The following is a 21,691-nucleotide window of genomic DNA, read 5'->3' on the forward strand; positions in this document are numbered from 1 at the left end:
CCCTTAACCCTAAAATTGCCCCATGACACCCTAAAACCCACACCCACCCAGAACCCTAAAAATGTCCCCCTTGCACCATAAATCCTATACCTGCCCTGAACCTTAAAATTATCCCCCTGACACCCCAAAACTCATACCCACCCTGAACCCTAAAATTACCCCTGGCACCCCAAAACCCATACCCACGCTGAACCTTAATATTACCTCTGGCACCCCAAAACCCATACCCACCCTGAACCCTAAAATTACCCCTGGTACCCCAAAACCCACACCCACCCTGAACCCCTAAATTACCTCCCTGGCCTCCCAAAACCCATACCCGTCCTGAACCCTAAAATGACCCCCTGGCACACCAAAACCAATTACCACCCTGAACCCTAAAATGACCACTGGCACCCCAAAACCCATACCCACCCTGAACCCTAAAATGACCCCTGGCACGCCAAAACCCATACCCGCCCTGATCCCTAAAATTACCCCCCTTGAACCCCAAAACCCTTACCCACTCAGAACCCTAAATTTACCCCCTGGCACCCCAATCCGTAACCCACCCTGAACCCTAAAATTACTCCCTGGCACCCTAAAACCCACACCCACCTTGAACCCTAAAGTTACCCACTAGAACTACAAAAAATGAACACTACAAACTTACACTACATTTGCATATACGGTGGGGACTGTCCTCTTTGACGTTTCCATGTATGTAAGTCAAGAACAACATTCACTTATGCAGGCAGTACGTAATGCTGTGCTGAAAAATGCATTAAAGTCACTGGAACTTACATAAAAAACTGCTGCCTGCTCTTCTGATGCTATTCTGTGGAGTCGGGCTGATCAGCAGCACTGTGCCCTGGCATCCAGCCCCCCCCCCCCCCCGAAGGTCTTACAGTGTAGGTAGATGTGGGTCAAATGTCTCCTGGTTTTTCCTTGCCTGGGCCTCCTCTGCTTCTTCCTTGGTGCCCTTGGATGCAAAAAGAGAAAGACCCATGGCCCTGTTCACCATTTATCTGGTGAGCAGCGCCGTGGATGTGTATTCCATACCAGTGCACAGACAGCAGGGGGAAAGGGATGGCAGTGCAGGTGACGCTTTTCCTTTGTAAATTAATTCCTGCTGGAGTCAAGCCCAGGACTTGCTGTCTGTGCACTTGTATGGAATACACATCCATACAAGTGCATAGACAGCACACCCTGGGCTATGACGCCAGCAGAAATTCCTTGACAAAGGAAAAGTGTCACCTGCACTGGCCATCCCTTTCCCCCTGCTGTGCACATCTTCCCAACCCATCAAGTGCTTAGGTGAAATCCCTGCCTTCAGGCAAGGATTTCACCTCGGTGAAGCCAGTGTAAAGGAAAACAAGAGGTGGGGGCATGGGGCTTCACTGAAACTGTTCAGAGGCTGTTCAGAGGCAGGCTGCCGGGCCTCTAAGAAAGGATCCGATGCGCAGCCTCATTTCAGCGTGTGTAATCTTAGCCCGGGCTGAAGAAGACGACGGGGGGGCTGAAGCCCGGTGAGCCCAATGGGTGTTGCGCGCCTGGTTTCTATACCTTAGTACTCCTTATACTCCGCCTCTTCATTTCCTCCTTCCTATCATTGGCCCTTCCTATCTCTGGCTTTCTCTGCCTCTCTACCTTACACTAAATCTTTACCTATTGCTATATCTATTTTTCTTCCTATCGCTCTCTCTTTCCACTTCTTTGCACATTTATTTCTGGCTATCTCACCTTTCCCTCTTTATCTTATGTCTTTCCCTACTTCCACTATCTCTCTGGCTCAACCTCTCATCTCCCTTTACTTAACCTTTTGCCCTGCGTGTCAGGATAGTTTGGAATATGCATCTTTGAGGCCCAGAAAGGTGTCTGTGCAGAACTGCTGCATGATAAGAAGCCTTAAACAAACAATACATAAATGCCTCACATCAGAGCACAATGTATGGAAACTTTTACCCTGAAAAAAAGATTGTGTTCATGAGAAGTTTATTTCTTTAAAGTCAATGATAGTAACGTACTTGGAGCTCATTACATTTTAAATCTTTCTTATTTTCTTTCTATTTACTTTGCTCTTCTCTTTGTTTTTCTATTGCTCATTTTCGTTTTCAATATTTATTTTTCTCTTTTTTGTTAATTTTCCTCTCTGCTTATTCTTTCTCTTTCTTTTCCCCTCATTTCTTTTATTTCTTTTTCTCTCTGAATCACTTTCTTTCTTTTTTACCCCCCAGTATTTTCTTCCTTTCTTTTTCTCTCCAATGTTTCTAGCTTTTCTCCTCTTTCCTTTCTCTTTCTTTGTGTTTTTATACTCACAATCTATTTCTTTCTTTTACTTGCTCTTGCTATTTTTTGTTTGTCTTTCTTTCTATCCACCTCTTCTATATGTGTCTGCATCTCTCTGTTGTTCCTTCTTTCCTCTCCCTCTCTCTTCTCTACCTTGGTCCTTCTTTGTATTCCTCCTTTTTTGCTTTGTTTCTTCTTTCCTTTTTTCTCTTCCTTGTTCTTTTCCGTTCATTGTTTCCTTCATTTTTACAGTCCTTGTTTAACCTTCTTTCTTTCCTTTTTTTCTCCTTCCAGCAATTCTCTTTTCCTCCTCTTTCTTGATTACTTTTTCACCTTCTATCTTTTCGTCCTCTCTTTCGTACCTCTCCTTTGTGCCCTCCTCTGTTTCCTGCTGTCTCCCTTGTTTCCTCTCCGTCTTTCTTGTTCTCTTCACTCATAGGTTCCTTTTTTCTCTCTTTCCTTTCTTTCTCACCTTATTCCTATATGTTTCTTTCTTTTCTTCTTTCTGTCCCTTTTCCTGTCTTCACTTTTCTTTCTTCCTTTCTTCCTTTTTTTCTTTCATTCCTTAGAAATACTTAATTTACTAAAGCAATCTCTTGATTGATTACTCTGTGTTTCGTCGTTTCTGAGGTATACTTATTAGCATTGGAGTGGCTGCCGTGATATGTTTATCGGTAAAACACCATGAAGCTTACATATACCTATTCTTAATCTTGATAATTAAGGTAGGGCCAATTTCTGGACATCAACCGATTGACTTTAAAGCAATTGACCAAATAATGTCTTTTTCACGCTTAGCTTTCATAACGAGGTAGGAATTGCATGATCAAGAGACCCCAGACCCGAGTGAGACACTCCAATTTCACAGGTTTTATAAAGAAGTGCAAAGGTATGTATCTGGTCCTTGGAGAACAAACAGATGAAACTTTTTCCAACACAGCTCTTCTGCCATTAATGGTGTGTTTGCTAAGTACAGCATGACTGGGTGCTCTAGGGACAGTGTTTAAATTGAATGCCCTTTTTGTGCTGTTATCCAATTCATATATATGGCAGAAACTAAAGACAATTTTCATGGATCAGCAGTAGATCCTGCAACTCTAAAGGTTGGAGGCCCCTGCACTATACTATTCTCTTTGCCTCTCTGTCCTGCTACTGCCTCCTGCCCCCTCTCATCTATCTTAGCAGAGCTGGGTATCATTGTATAGCAAGAGTGTTATCCACCTAGAAATGCAGGAGAGAGGGACAGGGCAAGGAAAGACAATTAAGGAGAGAATTTTAAAATTTCATCCAATGAAATGATAAAAAATCCTCATACCAGTGCTTTGATTTTCTCTTTTGCAGTTACAATGCCAGCTGTAAAGAGGATAGTGGATAGTTTGTTTTTCTTTAGCTTAAATAGCTGGCAATTAAAGCTACAAATTCAAGTGCAATGTGGAACTATCTTATTTTAATATTATGCACTAGTTAACTAAAGATCCCCCAAGTTACACTTACCATGATTTCCTACAATGGAAGGAAAAGATGGCTATACACAAAATTACATATAAAATATTGTTGCTGCAAGGCAAAAAAATAAAGGTCCTATTCTAAAAACAAATTTATCAATTTGTTTTCAGGATTTCTTTTTATATGCTAATCAGCTTGAGCTTTTGCTTGTTTATGGGCGCTCCCATTTCTGAAAGTATATTCAGTATTGTCTGCTATCACGTGGGCTTTTTAATAATTGTAAAATCGCTTATAAACCTACATTTGTTCTGAAAAGGGAGCCATGAAATACATTTTGACTGGGGACCAATATTCCCTGAAATGGCACTGGGTAGAGATTTTCTTTTACCCTGGACATCTGCAGGACTTCAGGTACCCATTAACAGACCACATACTAGAACTATTTGAGGAAATTTTCCCTCACATTAAAACAACTGCGACTAGTTCTGAATATACCACATCTCAAGACCGCCCCTACTCTGTGTATAACTGCAAATTTTCACCAGTATCCAGCGGGGCCGAGATTCCCTCCATCAATCACCAAACGTATTTGCATTCACACTACACACCCAGAGCAGCTATCTCAGTGCTATATAGTCATAGAAGTATCAACTTAACCCCGACTAGATCCTTAATCCCCCACTTGGCTCAACTGATGACACTCTAAACCCACCTAACAACATGTATGATATGACTCCAGCACACCCATTCAGTCAGCACTCAGACTCTCCACATCCTCTCTTCAAGCTAACCTACATCTGTAACCAGACGTCTCCTCCAACAACCACTTCACTTTGCTTCTAATACCGGACAGTGCCACATCAATGACAAAAACTAATCAGGTCAAAACACCAGTCCCTCCTTGTACAGAAATTAACCCTATGACACCTCCCCACTCAAATACATCAACTATTGGAGAAGAACGAAAAGCTGAAGGGATCAAAACGGACGAGTCATTTACAACTGAAAAGAGCTCAAAATGACACCCCTCCGGATCGAAGAGATTCATGGACTCTCAAAGGAGTCTGTGCATTAAACCACTAAAAACACACATTGCTGCCATCAATAAGCCCACTGGTCGTACACCTAGCTCTAGATGTCAGAAGAGTTCAAGAAGCAAGCACATCACAAACAAAGCACCATGAAAAAACCTACAATAACTTCGACCACCCACGGAACAAGCTAATAAGTTCACATGCGATATGGCTAGCACCAAAGTCAGTTGCCATGGTTTACAAAGATCACACTGCCAGATGAATCTATAGGGGAGTCCTACATACGGAATCACACTTTACAGAATCCACGAGATGTGGAATGCCCCCGCGGACACAATTGGAATACATACTAGACTTCCCATCTAAACAAGCTGGAACACAAAATTGAAAACATAATCAAGGGATTAAATATAGCTAATACGAACATCAAGGAAACCTCACTAACTCTCCAAGAGATTAAGTCATATGCACAAAACGCATTAACACCAAAGGTTAACAACCTCCCTCATTCAACCACAAGCTATATAAACCACCCGTGGCCATCCACTATGTGGCCCAAGCAAGCACATAACCATCTATCCATGACAGACTTCAAACCACTGCTGCTATACTACAAGGAATCCTCACTGCCAGCCTCAGAGCCATCCTACAACATACCGATCATTGACAGCAAGAAAAGACGAAAGCCACAGGGGAAAATCTAGAATACAAACCACGGGAACCTAATTAAGATCCCACTAACACATAATCTTAATCCCTCATGTATTCAAATCCCAACCCTAAAATGCATGCTTGTCAACTGCAGATCAATATTCTAACGTGCAACAGATATCGCTGAAACTATCCTCCATCACGAATTGGACAGGCTATTCCTGACAGAAACCTGGTCAAACCAATGGTCCACACCCATGCTTGATATCATCATCACAGCAATGACAAGGAGGAGAGATCACAATCATTCATGAGTAATCCCTACAAGTCAAGACTTTCCCAGTAGACAGTATGATATCCTGTGAATTCATGGTTTGCAGCAATCTTCACATCAAATAAATCACTAGCCAAAGTACATCTCATTTAACACCCTCCAGGAGACAACCGCGCATTCATTAAACAAATAATAGAAACAATCACAATAAACTCCATGCTACACGTCAATGCCATTTTTCAAGGAGGCTTCAACCTTCACTGGAACGACGATGAAGATAACCAGGAATCCACTGTAAAACAATTCCCCTCGGTTCAAAACCTGACCCAATCATACTTAACCACAACTCATAATAAATGATCAATGCTCAACCTAATCATATCCAAAGAAGGAGTGCTGACAATTGACTCGATCACACCCAATGACCGGACTGATCATTACTTTGTCATTTTCCACCTAAATACGCACGGACAAAGATCTAACGAGCAAGAAACCAATGCTGGGTTAGAGACACCAAAAACATGGACAGGGTCAAACTGACTGCACTTTGCAAGAAAAAACTCACTCCCCCAACAGGAACCAAGAATGTTCTGGAAGTAAACGAGCACCACAACCAAACATCATTTAAACATATTGGAGTCAGTAGCCCCACTGAGTCTCAAAAGACACAAAATCAAACCCTCACACCCTTGGTCCCATCAAAGTCTAAATGAGGAAAGGAGGAGTCTTATATGCAGAAAGAAGATGGACACAGGAACCTTCAGTACTTCTCCTAATCAAGCTACGCGAATGATGGAACAGCTAAATAAAAACCACATTTGGAACACAAAAGCATACTTCAGATCACAACTCGACAATGCAATGAATTGCCCAAGACGATTGTTTGAAATTACCAACCAACAAACCGTGGCAAGCATTGAAATCAAGATCAGCTACAACTCAGCGGGAAACTGTGAAGCTATTGGAAAATCATAGAAATCAAAAAAGAAATTGTAACTGACAAAAAAAGGCTAGGAGCCTGTATAGACAACAACACCATCCAGACGTTGTATCTCAATACCCAGTGGAGGAACAGACTTCGACTCTCGCATCCAAAACCGAAAATCAAGCTGTCTGGAGTGAGTTCAAAATGCTAACTGAGGAGGAGGGCCACAAGATCTTGCTATCCATGAAACCAACTTTACATTTCAACCATCCAATCCCCTCCACAATATTAAATAACACTCTGGTCAAAACTCAGTCCTGGCTAGCTCAAAACAACCTGACGCTGAACTCACTGAAAACAGAATTCCTACTTTTCTCCCCCCATAATAGCTCCACACACATCCAAGACTGGCTCATGCACCTGACGCCCTAAACTGCAAGCCTACCATTATTGATTCCACTAAATCCCTTGGAATATCACTGGACCAGAATCTGAACATGCTAGCACATATCAGTGCAACCAACTCTTTGGTTATGTTTATTAATTTTATGTACAGCGCCCTAATACCCTTGGGTCATGTTTGCGCTTTATAAAGCACCAAAACTAAAACAGTGTTAAATACACACTCACTCAGGCATTTTCATCATAGTTAAAAGATAGTATTATCTAACAGTGCTGTGTGTGCATGTGATGACAATAACATTGATTTTGTTTATTTGTCATTGAATATTATGTTAATCTGTAATCCACATTAACTTTGGCCTTCGTGATCTACACATGATATATGTATTATGTACTCAAATTAGGTCATTTATTAGTCTCATGATATTCAGTTTAGATTTAGTAGAATGTATCACATGTGCACACAAATTTGATTAATTGCAGTTAGTAAATGTGCATTTAACGGTAGCAAGAGTGGGTTTAGGTGCTCCACTGCACCTTAATTAAACGTTGTTGAATCGATGACGCCACACACTGTTTACAAAGTGTCACATCTTAGTCGAAGAGCTAGGGACCGTAAAATAAACTTGGTAATTAAAATGTGTACATCATATTGCAGGATTAACATGCCAAAAGAGCAGTGGAGCTGAGAGTGGATAACTGCACTCCCCTGAGGTTTGAAAACAGACAGGCGCATCAAAGAAAAATCACTCAGCGTGGTGAAGGGAGGGAGGGAAGGCAGGATGAAAGGAGGGCTAGAGGCTCCCTCTGTGATGCGCCCTCGGCGCTAGATGCAGTTATAGCAATGAGGAAGCACAGGGCCTCGACTTCAGCAGACATGGGGGTTGTAGGGAGAGATTCACTTTCGTCAGGGCATTAGCGGTGCTAATATCTGGGACCTCTGAAACAATCAAATGTAAGAAGGAGAGGCCATAGAAAGGAGCCAGGAGCGGATGGAAGGATTTTTGTTCAAGTTTTGCAAAGCAGTGTTTAGTAAACATTGGTCAATGGAGAAGTGAAGAAAATCCAAGCAGCAAACCAGATTATCGTCATTTTAAATGTAAAAGACACAATAGTACACACATTTAAGAAAATGCATATCACGTAACTATATGAAGAAACATTCCTCGCTCGGAATTCATGATTATAATTCAATTATTAGGAATCATGAATATTGTTTTTGCATGGGGCACAGTCTACATAGTTAGGCCAAGATGTACTAAAGTTTACAAAGGTACAGAGCTTGAAACACAGGACAGTAAACGCCTCTTTGCGTTTCCGGGCTATACTGTAAGCAACATTTGTACTAACTCAGGTATATTTTAAGGAAACGTATGCAATCAACATGCCAAAAAGAAATGCAGAAAATCATGATAAAGCCCCAGAACCAAATGATGAGGCAAGCATTGATTCATCTCGGGAACATAACATGCAACATGTATGCAGGACACCACCATGTCTATGTGAGGGGAAGGGGCACAGCTTGACATGCCAGCAGAAGTTTAGCAAGCGGCATTAAGACAAATGCAGTTTATGACCAGGCCTTTTTTTTGTCTCAAACGTTGTAGAGTGTTTCCTAAGTTTTGACAGCGCCAGTGCTTGCACCCTTGGACAGATGTTTACAGAGTTTTGTTCCTGCAGCAGATAGTGACGGTTCGGTTTGAGGGGGATTGAAATACTGCCTATTGTCTCTTCAGTTAAGTACCAACCCACAGTGCACGTGCATCCACAAAGTCTTGTCAGCATAAGGACTCCAAGAGGAGCACTCTGCTTGGCACTCTGCTTGGCATAACAGCACCAGTTCGTCCAGATGCATTATGGAAAAAGTCACCTTATTTTACTCACAAATTGAAGCATGCCTAAACCTTCTGCATGTGTCTTCCTGGAGCATATTCCTTGAGTGTCAAGCCTAATACACCAGACAGCATAGACTCAGCGCCATTTCTAGTATGAGCATTGCAGATGAATTAATTGGCAGGCCACTCTGTAATTATAGCACCACACTGTTTTCTATGAATATATGACAATACAACGCGTTCCATTACAACGCGGTATGTTACATGGTGGTTTTTACAAGGCAAGTCAGTACAATGACTTGCGCTGGGGGCGCTGGACTCCAGTCTGTGCGGACAGTAGGGAAGGTGTTGGAATAGTATATCATACTATTCCTTAGTGTACAGCGCCATCCAGCGCAAGTCGTTGTAACGACTTGCATTGTGAAAACCGTGATGTAAAAGTATCGCGTTGTAAAGGTTGTGTAGTAAAGGATGTCTCCCGTTTTCTATTGTTCATACAATGCGGCACAGCGAATTTATATCATCAAATGTTGTTGAAGGTATTAGGGGATTAAGTCACAGGTATTTAAATCCCATCAGAGAAGCAGCACTATTTTAAAAAGTCCTGCTGGACTTCAAATTCCCACTTATTTAACAGAATTAACAATACAAAATACCAACCCTTAACTACTCTGATTAAAACGAGAGGTCCTGGGAATGGATATAACAGACAAGGTCTAGGTCTAGAAATAATTTCAAAATACTATCAATCAATCAATCAATCAATGGATTTATATAGCGTGACTAATCACACAAGAGGATATCTAGGTACTTGAGGGTCATAATGGTTCAGGTAACTTAATCGAACAGCCAGGTCTTAAGTGCTCTCTGGAATCCCAGTAGAGAGATTGAGGTGTGTACCTGCAGAGGGAGTGCATTCCAGATTTTCGCTGTGAAGTATGATAAGGAGCATCACCCGCTGTTGCTTTGGTGGATGCGAGGGGTATGGGGCGAGTGAGAAGAAGGCAGAGCACAGTTGGCTGGTAGGATGGTGGAAGTTCAGACGGTGGTTGATGTAGGTTGGTTCTTGGCCTATGTTGACCGATAGTGACCGACCCTCTTGCCTACTGCTGATGCAATTATCTACATGCCTGACACAGCCTTACTGCAATCACCGTCTACGAGAATACTGCCCCCATCACCACACTCTACTCATAGTGTACATTGACTATTGGAACATGCCTTGAAAAAGATCCATGCTTGCAAGCCAAGAGAGGGTGAAACACGTGTTGCATGTACTTAACATTTGTCTTGGTTCCAGAGATTCTGTTACATTAAGATTCACCTTTGAGCTTTTATTTTGCAAAAGAAACAGCAGATGTCTATACTAAAAGGATTTTTCCCAATTTAACTATGATTAAACCCACTTGTCCTGGCACACTTTCACATCTACCTAACTAATGGGTGAGGATATCCCCATTCCCAAGGACCAATGCCAAAATACTTATCCTCATTTGAACGCATGTCGGAAAAACAATCAGGATCCATCACTCCTCAAATTCTGAAGCGGGTTCTTGGTTGTGCAGTGTTTTGTAGGCATGGATCATCAGCTTGAATTGGCATTTCTTCTGTGCCGGGAGCCAGTAGAGTTTTCTGAGGTGGGGGATGTGGGTCTGTCTGGAGAGGTCGAGGATGAGTCTAGTGGCTGAGTTCTGTAGGGTCTGTAGTCTCTACAGTAGGTGTGTGGTGAACCCAGTATTGAGTGCTTTGCTGTTGTCTAATCGACTGGTGATCACGTCCTGAGCGACGGTACGTCTGGTATTGAGGAGGAGCCATTTGAAGACTTTTCGTAACATGCAAAATGTGAGAAAGCAGGCAATGGAGACTGTGTGGATCTAGGATTTCATCACATTTCATCAGGGGAAAGTTCTACAACAGAAAAATAATGATAAGGAATAATAATGAGAAATACTAATGAGGAAACCATTCTAACCGCGGTCCCTGGTACAAAGCCACCCAGGGTGTGGTTGGTGTCTTGTGATCGAAAGTGACAACATGCTTCTAAGTGTGCATTGGGATCAGTAAAAGTTGGCTCAAACCCAGCATCCAAGGTCATTAAGCTGTGACCTATAGGTTATGTTAGTTGGTAATGTGATTTCATTACTATTAGAGGGGGACTGACCCTATTTAGGGTATGCCATTTTGTTTCTTGATCTTTGACGCTCCTGATCGGAGAGCGATACCCCAGGAACACACTACAAAAGAGAAATTGATCACCTAAAAAGAAGGTAGGTTGTGCATGTTCACCATTTACATTGATCTGACAATATTGGCCATAGGGTCATGCAGGTATTGAAGAGGGTGGGGCTCAGAGAGGATCCTCGAGGGACACTGTATATTATATCCTTAGGTTCGGAGGTGAATGGAGGCAGGCAAATCTTCTGTATTTTTCCAGTGAGGAAGGAGGTAATCCATTTGAGGTCATTACCTTTGATACCAATGTGATGCAGTGTTCTGGTCAGGGTGTGATGAGATACGGTGTTGAAGGCTTCTGAGAGGTTGAGGTGGATCAGAGCCACCATTTCTCTTATGTTGAGGAGGGATCCGATGTCACCGGTGGCCACGATCAAGGCAGTCTTGGTGCTGTGGTTGGTGAGGAATCTGGATTGGGAGGTGTCTAGGAGAAGGTTCTGCTCCAAAAATGTTGTGAGTTGTTGGTTGAAGGCTTTTTCCAGGACTTTGGCAGGGAAAGGGAGAAGGGAGATGGGTCAGTAGTTCTTGTGCTTGCTTGGGTCAGGCGAAGGTGTTGGGGCATGATGTGTTGAGGGCGTTGGCCCATTGGCTCTCTGATACTTTGTTCCAACTGCATAGGGGTGTGCTGGGTGGATCAGTGGCGGAGGTGCAGTGGCTGGAGATGTTTAAGTGTATGATGGAGGGGTCGGTCCAGGTGAGTTCGTTGACGTGGCTGTACATGATCCTGTTGCTGGGGGTGATGAAGGGGGCTAGCATGTGTCCAGCGATATGGGATCGAAGATGAGTTGGGTAAGTCCGATGTTATTCATGCTGTCTAGGAGGCTGGCGGTGTTGTTGTTGGTGAGGTCGCTGAGGTAGAAATTCAGATCTGCGAGGGAGGTGTAGTCTTTGGAGTCAATGGCGAGAGGGGCAATGAAGTCAGGGCTGACAGTGCAGAAGCTGGGGCATAGTCCAGCTGGTCTGTAGGCAAGGGTTCCTCTGATGGTGGTTTTTCTGTCTATTTGGATTTGAAGTTGAGGTGTTCCATTGTCTGGATGGTGTCTTCTGTCTCAGTGATGCATTCGATGTTTTCCTTGTAGATGTTGGCGATCCCTCCTTCTGGTAGGTTAGTGCAATCTATGAGTGCAATCTTGTATCTACTGGGTGTTGCTGTGGCGATGACAGGAGCGGAGACCGGTGTGAGCCAGGTTTCGGTGAGGAAGATGACGTCAAAGGTGAGGGTGACGATGAGGTCCCAGATCCTGGTGACGTGTTTGCAAAGTGAGCCTGTGTTGTGGAGGAGGCAGGCAAGCTGATGTGAAGTAGGTGCGTTGTGTTGGTTGGTTCATGTGGTAGTGGATGGCGTGTTAGTGGGTGATCTGATGGTGCAGGAAAAGGAGCGGTGGATACATGAAAACGGAGCTACTGTGGATCATGGGGAGGTGCAGCAGCATCAGCTGTTGTGGTGTCCCGGTCCAGGGCTATGAGTTCAGCTGCGGTGTAGCTGCGGTGTGTAAGAGAACCAGGGTTCCTGGTGCTGGGTGTGGTCAGGTATGGACGGATGCACATGGGCTTGCCTTTGTCACACCTTCGGTGTGCCAGCGGTGTGGCCATGCTGCAGCCTCCTTTATGTAGGTCCTGGGAGGTGGGAAGGTCTCTGGGTGGCAGTGGGCAGGGCTAGGGGGAGGCAGAAAATGGGTGGCGGCAAAACAAGTGGAAAAAAAAGGAGGGAAAGTGAGATACAGGTGATACAGAAGAAAAAGGCACTAAAAGGCAAGACAGAAATGGAGAGAAACGAGGCACAGGCAAAAAGGGACGAGAAAGGCACGCAAGGTAAAGCCAAAGAAGGACAGGCACAGACAGTGAGGAAGGCTCAAAAGGCAGATGAAAATGACACAAAAGGCAGAGTCTGGACAAAGGAACAATGAGGTACCAGGCAGGCAAGAATCTGTTTGTTCGTCGGGCCGACAGGGAGAGTGAAAGTTGGACTCTCAGTAATGTTTTACATTTCTTAGAATACCAGGGGGCCTGAATGGGAAAGAATGAGCAGAAGCACAGGGTTGGACCCTCTTACCTTTAAGGACGTTCTTGGACAGATGGAGAAGGTATATGGTCTCTATTCTTTTGGGTTGATGCATGGAACCAGGCCATCAAATTCTGAATACCAGAATTAAGCGCAAATTAATTTCTCAATGTTAAGAACTTTGAAAGTGGCGGACACCATTGCCGGTGTCCACAATGTGTCCCTATAGGACACAAACTATTCTACTTTGTCAAACATACTTTAGCAATGTGTGAAGAATCAAGGGTACCTGTTCCACTTACAGCGACCACTTAAGCATGCTGGCATGATCGCCATCAAAAGATTGTAAAGAAGTAATTCAACAGACCATGGTTGCATTAGACATATGTAACATACTATAGATCCAAAAGCTTTCAAGGGACCCATTCATACTCCCAACTCAGATTAAGTCAATTACTTCCAGTCTTCATATTTTTTATCCTTTGCAGCAGCACCTTCCATTTCATAGATGAAGTGCCAATGAAGCTGCCTTCGATTGCTCCAGCCCCTCATAAGCTGAATAATCTCTCTCATGCAGGGAATCGTATAATACTTAAGCACAGAGAGATGGAGAGTCCTAAAAGTGAGACAATGGAATCACTTGCTTAATGGTCATTTAAGGAGCGCAAGAATTAGGAGTATACATTGTTTAGATCCTGAACCAAAGTTGAGTAAACATCAATAACAACAAGAAAGCACCAGATTAGCTCAGACAACTAGAAATAATAATTGTGTAATCATGCGAAAGTCATGTTTAGTCCATAAAAAAAATAACTAAATTAGTTCTATCATCCATCTAGTAAGCCCTTCCCAAGTCATGGTACAACTACTTGTAAAAAATGGGGTTACCATTTGGGTAGGTGGAGGGGGGCAAAAGCTTTCTAAAGTAGCAACCACAATCCTTGTCAGGGTGAAGTCACAAGCAAACCCCAAATTAACCTGTGCTCAACCGTTGGGTAGCTTGGCACAGAGCTGTCAGGCTTAACTCAGGGGCAATGTGGAAAGTATTTGTGTTACACTTCAAACAGTAAAGCAGTGAAAACACACCTCAAAAGGATCCCACACCATATTAAAAAAATAGAGTAATTATAATAAATAAAACAAGACCAAAACAAGAAAGGAACCGCAAATATGCAGGTTTAAACATTTCAGTGAAAATAGTGCCAAAAAGCACAAAGTGGCAATTGTGGGTATCTTGTTGTGCCGGACTAGGAAAAAGTCACAAGTTCAGGCTAGCCGCGATGGAGAGTGGCCTGGCAACAGGGACCCAGTTAGGACCGCTGACGAGAGTACCTAAAATCGTGGTTGAGGAGCGTTGCGAGGTCCAGCGCTGAGGATGCATCGTGCAGCCGAGGCAATGCGTCAGGTCCAAGTGGATGCACAGCCGCAATACAAGGTCATGCATCATCTTCAAAGATCCCGTCAATGAAGGCTTGCGATGTGAAGTCAGGTGCTGAGGATGCGTTGCTGTCGAGGTGATGCGTTGGTTCCAAGGAACTGTGAGGCTGTGATGAAAGAACCTGCATCGTCGTCAAGGCGGCTGTCGATGAGGGCTTTTCGATGTAAGGGCCTGCGTCGGGAAAGCTTCAAACAGGCGGTAGTTCCAAATGTGGACTGCGAGGTCAATGCAGTGTCCTTGCACTGGGTGAACTCTCACAGCAGAGGCAATGCATTGGTTCTGCTCAGAATGGCGCCGTGCAGTAGAGGAGATGTATTGGTTCCAGGGGCGGCGCATCCATTAGGGCGCTTGGGCGTTCCCCACCAATTAATTTGATGCACTCGAGAGTTGAGTATCAACTAACAAGAGTTGCCGTCACTTTCAGTCTCTCACTCACTCACATCATTTATTTAAATGATAAATCCCAGCAGCTGCCGGAGTGAGTCAGCTCAGAAGGGGGCGGGGCAGCAGGAGTTCAGTCCATCTGTCATGAGTCATCATCATGACATCGATACAGCAAGAGTGCACATGTTCTGTCTAGGGCTTAAAGAATTTTGCGACCAGACTGAACATGCGCACTAGGCTGCTCATTAGTAGAGCGAGGGTTGTTCCACGCACCAGACAGAACATGTGCACTACCTGAGATGCAGGCGGTACTTGCCAGGAGCGAGCGTGACGTCAGAGCCTCTTCGTCGAGGCAGACACAGTCACACACTTCGTGTTCAGTCCGGCAGCGGCTGCCATGCACAAACATGCAGGAATGTTACGGTAATGAGAGCAGAGAGCTCTCAGCACCTGGATCCGAGCACTCTCAGCACCTAGATCCGAGCACGCTTCTGCAGGTTCATTGGACTGGACTTCATGAGCCGTATAGAGGTGCCAGGTAGGTTAAAAGTTCTTATTACTGTTTAGAATGAAATATCAGGACAGGAGAGGCGAAAATGTCAACAGTTTCCAAACATTCGAAGGTGCGAGAGTTATCACCACTACATGAAAAACACCGTGGCCCGTGAATATAAGGCAAGCACGAAGCATACGTACCTTAAAAATCTACGTAATGAAAAATATATGAACTCCACACATATCTAATTTACTTTCTGCACAGCGGCAGAAGCAAAGGCGGGTGGTGGCGGGCGGGGTACTTCAAAGCGCTGGTGGGAAACATTCATTTAACAAATTGCACACAACACCCTCCACCATCAATGCCCTGTGTTTTGGAACTGCTTCCGTCTGCCCCTCCAACCGAAGGCTTGAATAAGATTTCCTGATATAAATAAAATGATCGAAAATATATTTCTTCCTTAAAATGTCTGGTCCAAGCACACTCCGATGTGCTGTACCCCCACGGGTCACTCCTTGTTTCCCTCGCATGGTTAAAGGTGAGGGGAGCGTGCGTACCCCGAATCTTAGTTCATCCCAACCACCACCGTGCTCAGGGCTGCAAAGGGGTACTTGGAGCGTACCATACAAAACTGAAGAATTGCATTCAATGTAAAGTATGAAAAACGTAAAAGCAGTGGGTATTTAAGTGTCGGGGAATGGGTGCTGCAAAAATGAGCACTTTAAAGGAATAAACATCGATTTTCGATCCTTCTGTAATTGTACAAGACAAATAAATAAAGAGACGCTGGGAGAATATTCGGCTAAATGTCTGGCATCTCTAGATATAAAGCGAGAGCTGCCTCCTTGGAATATCCTCCCAGTGGTCCATGCTGAGAGGCATCCTTGGAGTAGTGATGGCCATGCTGAGAGGCAAGTTGCTCCTACCTAGGGAGTAATTCGTTATTGTTTGTCGCTGGTGTAACCTGCTCAACCGTTTGTGATGCACCAGAGCTCACTATATTTGACTGCGACTTTGGAGGTCGTAGGGTTTCTGGAAGGTCGCAGACTACCACCAGTTTAAGCAATCAGCCAATGAGGGCTTTACTGATAACACCACAGCTGTGGGAAATGGTGAATCCTGCCAGACCAAGGGTACTGCATGTTCCAGTGACAATCTACTCATCATGCCATCACGGATTCTCACACTACTAAGGTTTTGACTTGAGTGTGTGGTGTCTACTTAACCACTGAATGAGACTTGCAAACGTTTTGACACAACATTTCGCGCTCCTCCCAGTACAAGGGATAGCAGCCACCCTCCGTCAAGTGAAGTCCCCCTCATACAGGCCGGCTCTCACGGGCACTGGCTCCACCATCCCGCAATGCGTCTGGGCCCAGCAGCAGGAGCGTGTTCGAGAGGCGCCTGAAGGTAAGCTAGAAGCGCAGGGAGTCTTGTTTTCTTGGTAGAACCACCGTACCTCTTCGGGTCCCAGGTCAGTCACTATGTGGTAAAGAAGTGAGGAGTTTCCCCTTCTGAAAGGTTGCTGTCACTGCTTTCCGCCCCTGTTAGAGGCACAGGTGGCCTCCATGCTACCCCCATTGTCACGTACACAACCCTCCCTGAAGGAAACAGCATAGGCTAAAAAACGCTATCAACTGAGATAAATGCATATATCGCAGTGCACTATCCGCAGCCACCTCACAGCAATACCACCTGTTTCAAAATTGTGAGACAGTTTACGATAGATTTTTGCACACAATTCAGAGTGCTCATTGTTATTAACACGAAAATGGTCCAAAGGCTCATGGTTGGGCTTTCTGCCCTTCTCTGAGCTAGGTTTGTTAGCACTAAGATCACTAGCTTTTTGGCCTGGTATGGTTTCCACTGGCTTTAGGTGAAATATGACATCCAAGCTACATAGGTGTATGGGTATTAAGAATTGAAAGCTGTTTCTTCAAGATTAAGAGCCCTTCATTCAAAATGAGTGTGTCCACTTGGGACATGTTGAGCACAGGGCTGATTGTCGATTCTGTATAACTGCGTTACCAAAAGGTTACCAGGCCCAATGAAATGAGCCTAAGATCATTCTAAATGTGGAAAAGCAACTGCTGTTCCCTTGATGTGAAATGCACCAGTCCCAGATACTTGCAAATCCGTAGTTTTGAGTAATAGGTGTAAGATTGCCAAGTATTACCGTACTAACTGACACTGGCAAACTGATACTCTGATGGGTTAGGCATCCTTGCGCAATGTACTGGCCTAGAACATATTTTCACCTCCGCCTTCTACTTTGGAACTGTCCTCCGGAGAGTTGTGTGTAATGAAGCCCTCTACTTCTGAGAGTTTTTAAAAACGGTTGATAAAGTGGTGTTTCAGCCAAATATACGAATCTATTATTTGGGTAATTGGATTTTAAAAACATAAAAAGAAAAGATTACAGCATATAGGATATAGGCATGTTTTTCCCCTGTAAAAGTAGCCAGTAGAAATACCTTAGATTTTCTAGTATAGTTAATAGAAAGCAGACTTTATCAACTTGACTGCATTCCCGAAAAATATATTTGATCTTCCAGTTTGAAAATAACCGTTTTTTGTGTGTGACATATCAGACACCGTGTATTTTTTCAGTTTCATTATTACGAGGTCAGTCCTTTAGTAGAAAAGACAGGTTCTATGTTTGATTGCCTCTGTCATGTCTATCATTCCATCTGGGTTTGCTTTCCCCCCTCCCTCCCCCCGAAGGATTTAAGTACACATGACATGATGACATTCCTTTTACAGATAACAGTCTGTTTTTCTCTGCCAATTGTAAGATTACTGAGTCTGGATGCAGACCTTACACTTCTGTAGAAAACAGGCTTTTGTATAGTTCTCACAGAGACACACGCTAAAGCACTTTTACTTATCACAGTTTGGATTTCCTTTCAATCTTTTAATCATTTGACAGCTCCTATTTGCTAATAATAACAAACCCCTTATAAAATGGTTTATGTCTTCAAAAAACATATGTTCGAGCATGCTGCAGCTTTAGTTTTTATTCTTCTACAGCACTTCCTTCACATTGCCAGCAGTCTAAATTCCTTAGTAGTTTTGGGCCTTTGAGACTACTGATAATTGCAGCCGCTTTCTGCTCCTCAACTTCATGAGCTTTGCACTGCTGCAATGGTTTTAAAAGTGGGTACATCGGGTCTTTGAGCATCCCAATGTTGGTGGCACCTATTTTATCATTTTCTGTCCATTACATGGCGGGGGAGATTGAATGAACATGATCACTTCCGGAGTAGGAACAGGGTCTCTAGGATAGGCCACATATGTGGCTAGGGGCTCATGGGTAAGATAGGTTCTGTCATTTCCAGGTAAGAGCTTCTGGGTCAGGCCACATGGATAATGTTACTTGCGGGATTGTACTTTGAGATTAAGATTCATGCATGTCATCACTTTGTGGGCACCCTTTCATATGTGTGCACATTAGACTTCTAATGCCTGCTTGTGTGCATTAGAACGTCCTTTCTGTGTGTACAATCCTTTCATATGTGTGCACATTAGGCTTCTAATGACTGCTGGAGTGGAGAGGAGCAGACGGAAGGGAAGCTTGCACCAGATCGATGGCTTTCCACGTTCCCATTACAGGCACATGGAGGGAATTGTTTTTGCTTCATCGGGAGGTAGCTTAAGAAGAAACCCCTCAAAGACCAGCGCCCATTCTTGCACAAATCTGGTCAGTTTGAATAGGAAGAAGCGGCGACACCGTCTCCCATAGCAGCTAGGCTGGACACAGAGTAGGGGACTGTGCGGGCGGAGTAAATATTTGTTGAAGGGTACTTTGAGGGAATAAACATCGAGTACTGGGTGCAGTTTTTTAGAGCAACCAGGTCCCTTCCAGTGATGACATTTTCCTATACAACGTACAGGTAAGAGACAACACCAGACTTTGAGCATTTTATTACTGCTTGAGTTATGAGAGTAACTCCTGACATTTCGATGTGTTACAATGCACAGTCTGAGACCTCCTGGTTATGTGCAGTCGTTGTGGGAGTAAAAAATGTGTTTTCAGCCTCCGCAAATCCTGTCTACTAAATGCCTTTAACAAGTCCGCACTGCCTGTGAGTGCTAAACTTCTAGTAGAGCTCGACATTCGCGCTACAACCGCTGCTGACGGCATTTGCTCTCACTTCACTATAAAAGGTAGCGGCACTACAAAGTAATTGTGTTTTTGTGCAGACAGATGTATTGGTTACTCAACTCTAGTGCCATCCCATCCCCCCATCCGAGTTTGATAAAATGCAGAGTCCCAGTACTGTGCAGCAGATGCCTTAATCTGTTGGGCTAGGTTGAACGTAGTGCTCCACCCCGTGCTATGACTGACAGTGACCAGAGCACATCCATGGAGACCCTTCACTTGTTCCTTGCATGCTCCTTTTGGCCTCATGTCCATCTATGTGTGTTTTTTTATAACTCCCTAGTTCATTTTGTTTCGTCTTTTATTACACACTCTGACTGCCTGGGGTTCGCAGGAAAAATATTCTTAAATGATCTTAGGAAGTTAAAAAGGAAAACAGTTAGTTCAGGGCCAACTGTCCAGCATTAAATTTAGTATTTGCCTTTGATGTGTTAAAAATTGTATTAGAATTGTCAAATGGAAATATCTTTTAGGAAAAAGAGTTACAGATTTGTTCGGGGTATGTTTGCAAGAGAAACACAGTTTTTGGCTTCAATCTACCACTTCAGTATACTCCCTCCCCCAAACATCCAAGTGCAGCTGCATTATCCAGCTTTTGTCATTGATTGTAGGCAGGAGGCAGTTGTTTATATAGCGCCTAATAGTGTGGTTAGGCCTGCTTCTAGGTGGCACAAGTTTGGCAAATGGTTAACTGAAGCACAGGGCAGTGGCGCAGCCAGCATCATAACTTGAGTCTGTTGGTACCACAGTGGAACACTGTTGCACTGAGCATGTTTACACCTCTAGTTGGCTGCCTCAACAGTGATGCACCTATCATGGCTTCCATCTTGTAATGGCAGTGTTTTACAGTGGTATGTGTGGGACACATCTGTGTTTCGCAACGCATGGTGTACTCAACCTGTGTCTAACGCCCTGTCTGCATGTATAGTCAGCGCCTCAAAGCACTACACAAAAACATATTGTTGATGTGTGAATAGTTTTTCGCAGTTCTCTACTCATTTGTTGACTTGCATAAGAGGTGTCTGAAGGAAATGCAGATATGTTTGAGAGCCTTGGAGTGAGAAATTGCTACATTCCCTAAGCGCTAGTGTCCAAGTAAATTCATCACCCTGTCAATCATGGTATTGTACATGTTCGCTTGTGGTTCTATCCAGTATGATTAAGAATAGTTGTGCTACTGCGGTACCTGTAAATTGTTGTTCATTTTAGTTCCATATTCACAGAGCATTCTCATTATGGGTCAAACTTCTATAAGGTTTCTTAACTCCCACAACTCTAAACAGTAGTATTGGCTGAGCTGTTCTTCACACCTTCGGGTTTGCTTGAAACTGCACCATTTGCCCACTCTTTTTTCAAACTTATCTCGGGGGAGAACCCCCCAAACTCCCCGTAGGTGGTTCGGGCTCGCTCGCTACACTCGCTTGCCGCAGTGAAGTGCGACAATTCTTTCACGCCTCACCACTTTCAAATGTCACCAGCCACCACTAATCGGTTCTCCTAGGTCCACATATGGGCTGGCAGTGCACTTTCAGACCCACTTCTAAGGGTCGAGAGCTGGGGTGGCACAACTTGACAGGATAGAACTCGCAGATGGAAGAGTCCAGGTACTGGGTACATGAGACTACCCTTTAAAGTAACTATGGTGGTCCCGGGTTCAGGTTGCAGGCCTAGACCTTCTCACCCAGGCAGAAGGACACCAGACAGCAGGTCAGCACAGCAAGCAGCAGTCCTTCAGAGCAGCAGTCTAGCAGAGTGACAGTCCTTTCAGTAGCACAGCAGTCCTTCTTCCTGGAAAAGTCTCCACAGGTCCAGAAGTGTACTGATAAGCTGGTGTATGAGGTCCAGTATTTATACCCAGTTCTGCCTTTGAAGTGGGAGAAACTGATAGAAGTTTCCCCCTGAAGTCCCCAGGCACCCTGTCTTTCCTGTCCTGGCTCCGGACTAACAACAGGGGGTATGCAGCCCTTTGTGTGGCAGCACAACACAGTCTATTCAAGAGTAAGTAGGGCTGTGCCCATCTCCACCCTCCTATCCTGCCAGTGAGGGCCCATCCCAGCACACCTAAGCTCTCCAATGTGTGTGACTGTCTAGGAGGAATACACAATTCCCAACTGTCAGCTACACCCAGTCATGTGACTCAGG

The 21,691-nt window shown here is 44.2% G+C and overlaps 1 protein-coding gene across 1 annotated transcript in view; it reads right to left on the reverse strand.

Annotated features, from left to right (window-relative positions):
- The window catches only part of PTPRR (protein tyrosine phosphatase receptor type R), an 813,462-nt gene that overhangs the window by 763,013 nt on the left and 28,758 nt on the right, over positions 1–21,691 (reverse strand). The gene's annotated exons all lie outside the window — the stretch shown is intronic.

This window comes from Triturus cristatus, chromosome 4_1, assembly GCF_964204655.1.
Source record: "Triturus cristatus chromosome 4_1, aTriCri1.1, whole genome shotgun sequence".
Taxonomy (NCBI): domain Eukaryota; kingdom Metazoa; phylum Chordata; class Amphibia; order Caudata; family Salamandridae; genus Triturus; species Triturus cristatus.